The 13488-nt window shown below is 34.0% G+C and overlaps 1 long non-coding RNA gene across 2 annotated transcripts; it reads left to right on the forward strand.

Annotated features, from left to right (window-relative positions):
* The first annotated feature begins 10608 nt into the window (after nt 1-10608).
* Nucleotides 10609-13075, forward strand: LOC141634466 (uncharacterized). Of its 2 annotated transcripts, XR_012539203.1 has the most exons (4): nt 10609-11628; nt 11720-11895; nt 12172-12442; nt 12522-13075. It is a non-coding gene; the product is annotated as an uncharacterized LOC141634466 (long non-coding RNA). The 2 variants fall into 2 exon arrangements; XR_012539202.1 differs by having other exon boundaries at nt 10609-11895.
* The last annotated feature ends 413 nt before the right edge of the window (nt 13076-13488 follow it).

The raw sequence follows: 13488 nt of genomic DNA on the forward strand, positions 1-13488 counted from the left end.
ACATTGTTCTTACATTGTGATTTTCGGTTTAATGGGCACAAGAGAGATCACCTTTCTCTCTTGTTCTTGAGCTTTCCCTTTTGGATGAACTAAGACCCAAGTGTAGGATCTCTCCCAAGGATTTATACCTTAACTTTCTCTTAATTAAAATTAATATTATAGATACTAGTACAATATTAATCTTGTAGAAAAATGACCCAAAACAATTTGGTTTTTAATCTCCCAAAAACCGGTTGGGAGAGAATAGGAGAGGAAGTATTTTCTCTTTCTAAAATCTTAATTTTTGATAAGTTAGAATGAATGAATAATGCACACTCATGCATGTAGTGTATATCAAAAAATATAAGACAAAAACCCTTTGCCTTTTCTTTGGTAAAACCGGGTAGGAGGGAAGAGGAGGGAAGAAAGGAGACCCAATGCATGCTCTTGTTTGCCTTCACAATGCAAACTAGGGTTGCATGGCTAGGCTATTAGTGAATGATTATGTTTTCCACTAATTTAAACAACACAATTTTAGCCAAAACCTCCCCTTAATTTCGGTACATACATAAAATGGAATCCATTTTATTTTTGTCAATTTTGTCTTATGTCACATGTCATATGTTACATAAATTAGTTATGTATTTTTAACATATTAAAAATCAACGTATTAATAAAAATACGTCATATACAAAAATCGACTTAGTAATTCATAATTACTTGTACCAAAATATTTTACCAATTTACAAATCACAATAAATTGTATTTATAATAATTCATTCAATTTTAATTGTTTCTTTAAACAATAATTTCATCCGAGTAATGATACAATTCAAATACTCGCATCGTATCTCATTTTAATCAATTTCAATGTGATACGTAAATTTTACTTCCAAAATCGTCCGTCAATTTTCAAGTAATTTAATTAACTCGTAACGTTATACGATTAATTAAATGATCAATTAAGAGTGTTGCCCTATAGGTATGACCTAGAGGATCAACTGATCACCACCGTCGCACGACAGTAATGTCAAACTCTAGTCGGCCAATCATTGCTGATATATGTTGATCAGTTGACAGTAAAATATTACTTCCCAATTGTATTCTTTATAATGAGACTTAAACATGTGATCATAATGATCAACAGTCGTGATCGCATTATTGTCGGAGGACACATATTCCAACACAAACAAGGTTAAAAATAAAAGGAGTACATCTATTATAACAATAGATACAAAGCTAAAGAGTCCTTATGTGTTATTATTACAATATAATAAAGGTCATGAAAACGCATAAATTAGTGTTATATATATATATATATATATATATATATATATATATATATATATATATATATATATATATATATATATATATATATGAGAGAGAGAGAGAGAGAATAAAAGTGAAAGGATCACTTGATGAGAGAGAAAGTGGGGAGAGAATTCTCTCTCAAATTATGAGAAATATAAAAAAAAAAAATCAAAGGATTGGAAACATCTAACAAATTACAAGTCTGCTTCTCCCCTTTCGTTTCCAATCCCTAGTTTTTTAGCACAAAGTAATTCCAATCTTGTTTATTATGAACAAATCTCTCTTTTGCCCAAGTTCAATTATTTGATTAATACCATTGTCAACCCTTCCAGATCTTTCAATTTTCTCTTGGTTGAGAAAACTCATGGGAAGATCTTGTTTCTCCTTGCCGGAATCCCTCTTTTGGTGTTTCAGCTTGGATTTGGTGCTCTTCTTGTCCTTTAAAGGCCATCCCTTTTGTTGGATCGCGGGTTGTTGGCGCTTCCATCGATGTGTTGATGACGATGAATTTCTTTGGCTCTCGTCGTTGCTTTTGCTGAGGTTTTGGAGTACAAAGGTTTCAACCTTTCGACTTTGCCTGCATTTCTTGATGTTTGGATTTGACCAGGGTTCGCTTAGGTCAATTCGTGATTGGTTTTCTCCGGTTCTTTTCCTTGTGATAAATCAACTACCTCTTTGTCTACCCTTGTTTGTGATACTAATCGGCTCCTGTAGAGTCTTATGTCTTGATCCTTTTCTTTCTTTTTTAGTAGACACTTGGTTGCTCTCCATTTTAGTCACTGAGAGCTCTATCCAGTCGTGTGCCTACTTTAAAGAAGGATTGGATCGACGACTAATTTCAGTCACTATTTTAACGCCTTAACTTGTAAGAGTATACTAGCTATATTCTATCCCAAGTCTAATAGCTCATTTTTCAGTTGTAATTTTTGGTTCTTAGCTTGCCTATTATCTGTTTTGGATACTGTTTGGATGGATTCTTCGGCATCTATTGGGTGTTGTCATGGCTTTTCTATGATCTTGGCTTTTTTTGCCCAGCAAATATTTACGATTTCTTCTATAGCTTGGTGTATATTTCTGGAAGTTTTTTATTGTCCCTTGCTTATGTTTAGATGTTGCTTCTTCAGTTATTTATATATTTTAAGAGCTGCTACGGTTGTCCGTGTATTGGAGATGAAATTTCTTTTCATCGCTTTCTCTGGTTTTTCCTCTGTCATCTCTAAGTGTTTACCTTGTTTAGCATTACCTAAAGTTATCTGTGTCGACCATCGTCGCAGTTTCTTTTGCGACCGAGATGCTGAAACCATATGTATATTTTAACCATTTGTGTTATGGTGAAGGTTCTCTGCCTCCGTCTGAATTTAATTGGTTTATTCCGAATTTTTTTCTAAAAAAAATTCTTAAGCTTGATTGGGGTCTTCTCGTTTCCATTAGAATTAACTATAGTTTCAGATCTTGGATGACTGACCTTAGGAATAATTATACATGTTACATAGCATTTGAACTCTGTTGGTTATGGTTGTATTTAACAATACGGAGTTCAGCATTCTCTGATATTTTTAAGCCACTTATGCATCATCTCGTTTCAATTTATTTATCATGAATATTGCCTTTTGGAATGTTAGGGGTACCAAAAGAAAGAATTTTGCCGAAAAACTCAATTTCTTTTGCTCATCAAATGGGATTAAAATCCTAGCTATTTGTGACACTAAATCGACTTCTATGCCTTAACCTTATTTGATGGTTAATTTTGGGTTTAGTAATTGTGATTTTATTCCTAGTTCAAGACTTTCAGGTGGTATTTGGTTATCTTGGAAATAGTCTATCTCCGTGACTTTATCGTTAAAGGTCACTTTTAAGTCAAAAAGATTCATTACTTGTGAAGTGTGTGACTTAACGAATAATTTGGTTTTTTGCGTTATTTTTGTTTATGCTCCACCTTAACCGACTGAAAAGATGGAATTTTGGAATGAGTTGCAGAATTTTGTCCTTAATCTTGATCTGCCTTTTTTTTATTACTAGGAGATCTTAACGAAATTAAAAGTCCTAGTGTAAAAGAAGGGGGTGAAATGGTTACCAATGCGCGTTGCATAAGATTAACTAAGTTTTTATGCAACACTAATTGTGTTGATCTCCCTTTTTCCGATAATTTTTTTACTTAGAGAAAAAAGAAAACTGGTTCTGAAAATGTTATTGAAATTCTCAATAGAGCTTTAGTCTCTCCTAGTTGGATTAGTTGTTATCCAAACATGCAGTTTGTACATCATGCTTTTACTAGCTCCGATCATTGTCCTATCTCTGTGAAGTTTCATGATCAAGTTCATAAGAAAGCCCCTCCTTTTCGTTTTGAACTCATGTGGACTCTCCGGAATGATTTTAGTAAAATGGTCAAAAGTTTTTGGCAATATCAGTTTCAAGGATCGTATATGTTCTTTCTTTCTCAAAAATGCAAATTTTTAAAACAAATGGCTAAGAAATGGAATCAGTCTACTTTTGGTAATTTTTAGACAACTCTCAATTGCTGAAAAAAAAGTTAGAAAATATTCAAAATCAACTAGGCTCTTCTCATATTACCCATTTAGAAAACGCACAATTGAGATGGTTGAAAAAGCGTGATGTACTTCTTGACTATAAACGTGTCTATTGGCATCAAAAATCTCGTATAACCAAAGCGAATTTTGGAGATAACAATACCAAGTTTTTTCAAAGTTATGCCACAATTAGACGTAGTAGAAATTGTATTAAGCAGTTTATTAATAAGAATGGTGCTTATATTACTGATCAAGAACTTATTAAACAATAAATTTCTGACGAGTTTAAAATTAGGTTTACAAAAAATCAACTTTGTAATTTCGACAAAAATGAGGATTTTAAGTCTATTAGTGGCTTAATTACAGATGAAGATAACAAATTTCTTACTAGTAATATTAGTATGGAAGAGGTTAAAAAAACTGTGTTTAGTTGAGCTCTTGATAAATGTCCAGATCGCGATGGATTTCCTGTCGAGTTCTTTCAAAAATATTGGGATATCGTAGAAAATTCTATTACTAAAGCGGTTTTAGCATTTTTCCACGCTGATAAATTACTAAAAGAAATAAATCATACTTTTATAGCATTGATTCCCAAAGTTGATAATCCTCAAACAGCAAACCACTTTCGCCCTATTAGTCTGTGTTCAACAATTTATAAAATTATTGCAAAAATACTGGCTAATCGTGTCTGGAGTGTCTTGCATAAGATTATACATCCTTTTCAAGGTGCTTTTACACATAATCGCTTTATTCAAGATAACATTCTTTTAGCACACGAGATTTTCAACTCGTTTAAACGCAAAAAAAGGCAAAGGAGGTTGGATTGTGATTAAACTTGAGATGGAAAAAGCATACGACCGACTAGAGTGGAACTTTATTGAGGAAACTTTTAAGCAAATGGGTTTTAGTGCTAAGTGAATTTCTTGGATTATGGAATGTATAAAAAATGCCTCTTTCTCGGTGTTAGTAAATGGAACACCAGGCGATATCTTTAAATCCACTCCAGGTATTCGACATGGAGACCCGCTTTCGATCTATATATTTATTATGTACGCCGAAATTTTAGCAAGATCACTACAAAAAATAGTGATATTAGTTCTAGTGATATTGGTATTAGAATAGGAGCTGGGGTGGAGAAAATTCCATTTCTTACTTTTGCGGATGACACTATCATTTTCGCTAAAGCCTCTAATCAGAGTTGTAGAACCATTAAGTCTATATTAGATAAATTTTGCACGATATCAGGACAATTTGTTAATTTTGACAAATCTACTTTTCAATGCACTAGAAATATTGATCGCTCTCTTCGTGAATCTTTTAGGGGTATTCTTCGTATGAACGAAGAAGCTCATTTAGGTAAGTATTTAGGATGTCCTATAATTAGCAGCAGAGTGACTAAAAATACTTTTGAAAGTATTGTTCAATCTTCTTGCACTCAATTATCGAAATGGAAAATTCTTATGGATAAGGAAACTCTTATGGAAAATTCTTCGAATGAAACTCTTCTGGAAAATTCTTATGGATAAGGAAAGTATATGGGTCAAAGTGATTACTAAAAAATACCTGAGAAATTGTTCACTCTTTGATCATAAGCCTAATTCAGTCTCTTTGTGACAATGGCATAAACTTATGAGTCTTCGGGCTCTATTTAGAAAAGGGTTGAGATGACAGGTAGGGAATTGTAGCAATATTAAATTCTGGACTGATAATTGGGTCTTTTCACACCCAATTACCAGCAATATTGGTGCTGATAGTACCAGTGATTTTAATCTTTTGGTTAAAGATTTCATAACCTTTGATAAACAATGGGATGTTTGTAAATTATCCAATTTAGTGAACAACGATGTTAATCAGATTACTAACATTCCACTACCACATAATGATATTCCGGATACCCTCCTTTGGGGGTTGTCTGTAGATGGAATTTTTTCTACCAAAACAGCAACATGGTCAGCAGAAGGTTTGTTTAATCAAAGTCTTGAAAAAATGTGAATTTCACTGGATTTGGAAAATGAATATTCCTCCAAAGTTAAAATTTTTCCTTTGGAAAGCCTGTGTTGATGGCCTCCCAACGAAAAGCAGGCTTCTTAAAAGTCATATTAATGTTCCACCTATTTGTGTTTTGTGCAACCATCATATTGAAAACAAAGATCATTTCTTTTACGAATATCCCTTGATTGGTTCGGTTATCCAAGACATGAATATTATTAGTTTTAACAAATTTTTTTGTCAAATTATGACAATATTACAAGTCAAATCTTTCTTATGAAACTCAATTATCTCAAAGACTTAATTCCAAAAGATGATTGCATCAAAATCATCTTTATTTGGTGGAATGCATGGTTTCATAGAAATGACATTATCTTTAACAATGTTCATATCAATTGCATCAAAATTATTATTTTATGTAATAATAGCATTAAGATCTGGAATGAGACAGACATAAGGATCTCAACAATCCCGAAAAAGACAAGTCAACTAGAATCAACTCTAGTAAGGAAGAAATCTGGTGGGAGAAACCTAGAAACAGTTTCCTAAAGCTAAATTTTGACGGTTCGAGAATAGAAGGCAATAAAGCTGCTTTAGGATATTGTATAAGAGATCATAATGGTAAAGTTATTTTGTTAGGACCAAAAAAGTGCGGATCTAATAGTATTCTTGTTGCGGAAGCTCTCGCTTTAAAAGAAGAGATTTTAGCCGCTAAACACTTAAGAATCTCAAAGTTAATTGTGGAGGGTGATAATTTATGTGTTATTAACTCACTTCGTAGTACTTGGAAAATTCCTTGAGAAATATATAATATTATTAAGGATGTGAAATTAGACCTTCGTTTCTTCGATGAAGTGATAATTAAACATTGCTTTCGTGAAGCCAACAAGGTTGCTGACTTCATGGCTTCTGTTGCACATTCATGTCCAACTCTTTCGAGGTGGTTTGAAAGCCGGTGGCTTCACCTTACCTCTCTCATTCGAAAGGATGAGATAGGTTGGTCCTACCCTAGAGGATCAACCTAGTTTTTTTACTTTAACAAAAAAAAAAAAAAAAAAACTTATTTAGAGGTAATCTCGGATCTCTCAAAATTTTTTGTTAGTTAACGACAATTTATATGGATAAATTTGATTATGACATTGTTTAAACAAGAATAAGAGGTCTACATTAGAGAGCTTTGATTGGATGGTATTTAGCATTAGATAAAATGAATAAGGAGTCTACACTCTAGATTGACAAGGGCCTAATTCGCAAGCGCAAATTATACTATGAGACTGTTGTATGGTGCGACTTCATAAACTTGACCATTTTATGGTAAAAAATTAGCGTTTTATCTATTTTGTTATTAAAAGTGACCACTTTTTAAATATAATCTTTTTACACAAAATGTTCACTACTTATTATAAATTGGTCACTTTTATCAGTCTCATCATACGAAGGTCACACACAATAACTATGCAATTTGAATTCGAACCATAGACAATACTTTATGTATTTCTTTTATGATTTAGTAAACAGTAAATACTTCTTTAAATAAATAGTAGCTCACCGTTCGCACATAAATGTGTGAGAAAATTGTTTTAAACCGAGTTGCATGTTAGTTATTTCTATTAGTAGTATGGTTAATTAGGGAACTTTCAATGTATGTGAATGTGCGGTTACTCTTTCAAAAACGTATGAATTCTGAATCATGCAAAGATCAAGTTGATTAATTATCTTACGTTTTCAATTCATAAAATTTGGAACTTTCCCTAACAGATGGTAAACGAGGCATTCAAAGTGCGTGACTACAAATTTACTTATTGAGCTAAATCGGGGTCAAGATATTTCGATTTTTTTTTATTGAGTTATGTCGAATTTCTATCTCCTACATGTGATAGTTCGGTTTTTAGTAATAATGATTAGGTTATTAACATATATATATATATATATATATATATATATATATATATATATATATATATATATATATATATATATATAGATAGAGAGAGAGAGAGAAAGAGGATCATGTAAGTCCTTCTTTTTTAGTTGAGTCCATAAGTCCTTATATAAGCCGTTAGATTAGTTTTGATGGATGGCTGAGATTAATTTACATTTCCCCACATTTTTCACTCTCTCTCACACTAATGATTACTGGTTGTAGTAATCTATGCATGCAATTAAAAAATACATCACACCAATTTTCAATGCATGCAATTAATTTAATCACTCTAACTATCCATCCCATTTTTCAACACATTTTCTCTTCTTTCATACGTTTTCATTTGGGAGAGATTAAACTGATATTCATCAAACCCTTCATCAAACCTTCATCTTCTTTATCAGTTTTTATTTTTCACCAAATCAAACTCATCAAACCGCCATTTGCATCTTCATCTCCATTAACCCTTCGTCTTTGCATAATCATCTCCTTCATCCCGCCATTTGCATCATCATCTCCATTTTTAATTGCAAAAACCCGCTTTGATAAGGTATTTTTGCTCCTTTTTTTGTTTTTTACTTTTATTTATGTTGTAATTTTTATGTTTCTTTCTATTTTATGTAAAATCTGTGTTTTTTTTTGTATCAATCATGTTTTGCTAAATCTCCATTAACCCTTCATCTTTCTTTGTCATTTTTTTTTTGCTAAATCTGTGTATGAATTATGTTTTGTCTGCTAAAGTTGGCATTATACACCATTTACACTTAAGACTCACTTGGTTTGTTCAGACTAAAATATTTAAGAGAGACTTATTACCTTTTTTTTTAACTGTTATTTCGCTTGAATTTTGAATTTTTTTTACAAGATTATATAGATTTGTTGTACTTCTGTTGTTTTTTTTTGTGTGTGTTCATTAAAATTGTAAATCTGTCAATTTAAAGCAACAAAACACTTTGTAACTTCAGGCCTTAAGTTTGTAATTCCATTGAAGTTCCTTTGTAACTGTAGCCAAGTTCGTTTTTTTTGTGTTTATTAAAATTGTAAATATGTCAATTTAAATCCACAAAACACTTTGTAACTGTAGCCCTTAACTTTGTAACTATAGCCGTGAAGTTTGTAACTCCACTGAAGTTCCATTGTAACTACAGTCAAGTTCGTTGTGTAACTTATCCCCACTTGCAGACCCTTTATTGGCATTCAGTTTTGTAACTTTATGCCATATTTATGTTATTCCAGTCCTTGATTTTGTAACTTCGGTCAAGTCCCATGTTTTTAAGTTTTGTAACTTTATGGCATATTTATATAACTGCAGTGCTTGAGTTTGTAACTCCTGTCAAGTCCCATGTCTTTTAGCTTTTTATATTCATGATTTTCCTTTTTTTTAAAGCTCATTCTCTAAAGTTTTTGTCTGTTTCATCTTCTAAAATTGTTCAATCTTTGAATTGTAGATGTCTGAGGAAGAATATGACCAAGAAGTTTAAGAGGGGGACCTTCCTACGCAACAAATCTCTGTCAAATGTCGTGCGAAAAGGTTATTTCAACTACTACCTAAGTTGAATGAAGCTCAACGGACACCTGTGAGGAGAATTGGGTTTGGTGGCCTGTTAGAGTTGAGGTTCCCGAAATTCCCTCTTGAACATGTACTACTATTTTTGGAAGCTTTTAATGATGGCACATACGTTTTTAGGGCATCTGAGTCGAAGGAATTTATGGTGAGCAAACATGATGTACATGATTGCTTCCTTCTACCGTTTGGTCCAAAAGAGCTTGATCTTGTTCCTACTGGACAAATGAAAGGCTCTAAGAGCCCTGAAAACAAGTCCATAAAAGATAGTTGGAGAGAGCAGTTTGGTGTGAAAAGTTCAAACGGTTCGATTCCGTTAGGAATTATTAAAAAGGCTATTGAAGCTGACATAGAAGGCAGAGATTACTTTTGTCGTCTATTTGTGTTGTTCTGTATGTCGTCATTTCTTGCCCCGACGTCTAATGACGGTGTTGATTTCAAACTTATAAGGGCGGTAGGAGATGTTAGCGACATCTCACAGTTGGACTGGTGTTCTTACGTTTTAAAAACCCTTGTTACTGCTGGCCTAGACGTCAAAAAAAGACACGCGCATTTGCTTGGTTGTATTCCCTTCCTTATGATTACTTACTTCCGGCGGTTTGATTACTGTGGTGATACTTGTGTCCATGATCTGCCGCTTATCAAGCATTGGGATGAAGCGAGGTTAAAGAGTAGGATAAAGGGTGAGGTTGGGGACGGAGGTTTGGGTCGCCAGACATGGTCTACGGTTAGGTATCCGCGCTGCATTCATGCGCCCACAACTACACCGGTCACTCCTATCGCCGATCGTCAGTTTCTTATTGGATCTTCTTCTTGCCCGCGGTCTGACAAAAAGTTCATCCAAATTGAACTACCTGAAGGAGTTGAGGATGACGACGAGTTGAAAGCCCGTGCTGTGGATGTAAGTTGTTTTTTTAAAGTATTTAAATAATTATTTAATTATGACTTTTATATATTAGTCATTTAGATTTTTTTCAGAATAAACCCTTACTGCCATAATATGTAACTTTATCAACAAAATATGTAACTCTACCATACTAAAATTGTAACTTCAACTAATTTAAATTATCTAAATAAAAAATTTTAAACTATTTAAATAAAAATTTTATTTGTTTCATTATGAACTTATTTTTTTTCTGTTGTCGAACCTAAACCTCAAATTATGTAACTTCATTTATTATACTATGTAATTTAATTGTATAGATGTTTGATTAATTGATATTAATCTGGAACTTCACTTTTTGATGTTTATTTGTTTTATTTAGGATGTACATGAGAATTACTTAAAGATTCGAGGAATTCTACGCCTTCCATGCTTGGTATTCCCATGCAATTTCCATGATCAAACACCTCACAACTGGCAAACTTGTCCCACCGCCCTTTTACCCTCACAGTCAACCCAAGAGTTTTGGGAAAGTGAGGAATTGCATAGATTTTGTGATGAAGTTGAAGATCTAGCGGCACGTATGAAGCAATTTGTGGCCAATGCGCCTGTACTGCAGGAGCGTACTGCAGTCGATAATATTAATGTTGAAGATGACGTTGCTACAATGCAATTAAGTGAAGTTCTACATGACCTTAAAAAAGGTTTCTCTGAGTTTGATGAATCAGCGGGCAAAGGGGCTTTGGATGGCCATGCTGTTCGTTTAGGCAATGATGAAGTGTCAGCAGCAAATGTTCAGACTGGCTCTGATGTATTTAATTACACCGGGGCATTTTATAGCACGGCTGAAGTCAATGAAATTTTTTTAGGCAATAAAGATGTAGTTCCTGGTCCGGAGGGGGGGATCACCTAATAAGTCAACTGAAATCGATGCTCGTGCAATTCTAGAGGAGGCGGGTTATTCTTCCGCTGAGATTGATGAGAGTATTCGATTAACTCAGATTGAGAATGAAAGGGTGACTGAGGACGTGGCTATTGAGGAAGGTGGGAACGAGGTCGGTCGTACAGTAGAGCTCCTCAATGCTGTCAGTGCTGATATTGATGGAAGGACATCTGGTTCTAAGAGGATTATTGAGGATGATGCCAACTGTCAAATTACGTATAAACGTCGTCGTCCATCTACCCCTGACGGCACGACACCAGTTTTCTACAGAGAACCTGTTTTGAATTCCCCTCTTCAAAAACCCCTTTCAGCTATTAGTAGCCGACGTCGTGGTAAGGGGGATGGCCTTGGTTGTACTCTCAATTGCGTGGAGGCTACTGGTATTGGCTTGACTGTTGTGTCTAATTTCTTATGTAATAATCTAACATTGTTCAAGGATGTCAAAGATTTGAGGAGGAATGTGGCAGACTACCTCTTCCTAGACGACTACCAATTGCCAAACGCGTAACTTAAATTTCTCTCAAAACCCAATACTTTCTCTCTTCTTAGTCTAATTTTTAATCGTTTGGCTAATTTTCTTATCTTAAACTCATAGAGGAAGCAGCTTACCACGGACCCAATACTAAGCTTCGAAGGGTAGACATTCTTTCTATGCTACCTGATAGATTGATGTCATCCTCTATCATAGAGTGTTGGGCAATGTTGCTGAACAACATAGAGTCAGAGGAGAGCGTAGTTGCAAGGATGGCTTTCTTTAGTTTAGGTCACACGGTACGACTTTTATATTCTTTTCTTAGTCGTAATTAAATGTACATCTCTTAACTCAAGTCTTTCAAAATTTGTTCATAATTTTGTAACTCTAGTGTAGCTACTTTATAACTTTATTCCTGGAATATAATAACTTTACTTTCATTTCTTATGTTGTAACTTCAATGAAAATTCCTATAACTTAAGTGCTTACACTTTGTAACTTCACGAGAAGATGTTCCTTACTTATTGACATCATGTTTGTCACTTATGTTTAATCATTTTCTTTTTGTTTCGTAGGATGTTCTCATGAAACTAATGAATACACCTTCTCAATCCACACCCAACGATAACAACTACGATGTGCTTTTCAAAGTTTGGGACATCTTCGTCACCGAATGTGGCAGCACGATCAACTTGGGTGCAAATTTTATTTTTCATACCAATTAACGTAGATGACCATATGGCATGCGTGTGTATTAATTTCAATGCAAGAACGATGTACATCTTTGACAACCAGAAACACCCCGACCCGAAGAAATCAAACGTTTGCAAAGCGGCTTCTATACTAGTAAGTTTTATTCCGATATTAAGTTTTATGGCAGACTCCGTCTTTTTGTAAAGCCTCTTATTTACTAAATTATGTGCAGGTATCCGCAATGAGCGACTACTTGGACTATAAAGGTTTTGAGGGAAGAGGAAGCCTGGTTACCGGTTTTGATCATCGTCAGATTAAGTTTGAATGGACCCGCCCTGCCGCTAATAATGAGGAGTCTGGCATTTTCACTATGAGTCACATGTTAATGTATAAAGGTGAGCCTTTCAACACGGCGACCTTGGCAGTAAGACGAATCGGCGTTACATGGTAATTGAACTGGCTGCTTCCCTTTTACTAGCTGATATGAATAGCCATCGAGCTGAAGTTTTGAAGAGGGTCGATCATTTTGTTGCTAGAAAAGACCAACTTTAGGAGTCAATTCAAGCTAGGCAAAAAATTGCCAAGATACTTGCAAAACCATCCAGATCACAGAAGAAGGCTACAACTTCTTAGATTATGTCTGAATATGTTGCAAACTTGATAAAGACGTCAATCGTTTTGTACCTGCAAACAATATGTCCTAAAATATGTCCTAAAACTAGGATTATCTATCTTTGTTTTGTAGCAAACTTCCGCTTAAAACGTTTTTCCTATGTAGCAAACAATGTGTCCTCAAATTAAGATTATCAATCTTTGTTTTGAGTTATCATTTTCATCGTTTTTTGTTATCTTACGCATAGTTTGGTATATATATATCTCGCCGTGTACCACCTATGGCTTACAGTTACATAATACACACACTAAAGCTACAAAACTAGGGGTTGAAGTTACTCAGCCTTTAGTTATTTGTAAGCTATTTTTTTTTTGTAACTCCAGTTCATATGTTGTGTAACTTAAGTCACACAACATGTAACTCTAACTGAAGTTGCACAGTAAAGTTGTACAGAGACACTGTTACATACTATTATACCTACAATTACAAATATATGTCAACAAAGTTTCAGTCCCAATTAATAATTTAATATATGGAATGATTACAGACTAATTATAAATAACTCCACTTCAAAAACTTGTAAGTT

The sequence above is a fragment of the Silene latifolia genome, chromosome Y (genome assembly GCF_048544455.1).
Source record: "Silene latifolia isolate original U9 population chromosome Y, ASM4854445v1, whole genome shotgun sequence".
Lineage (NCBI taxonomy): Eukaryota > Viridiplantae > Streptophyta > Magnoliopsida > Caryophyllales > Caryophyllaceae > Silene > Silene latifolia.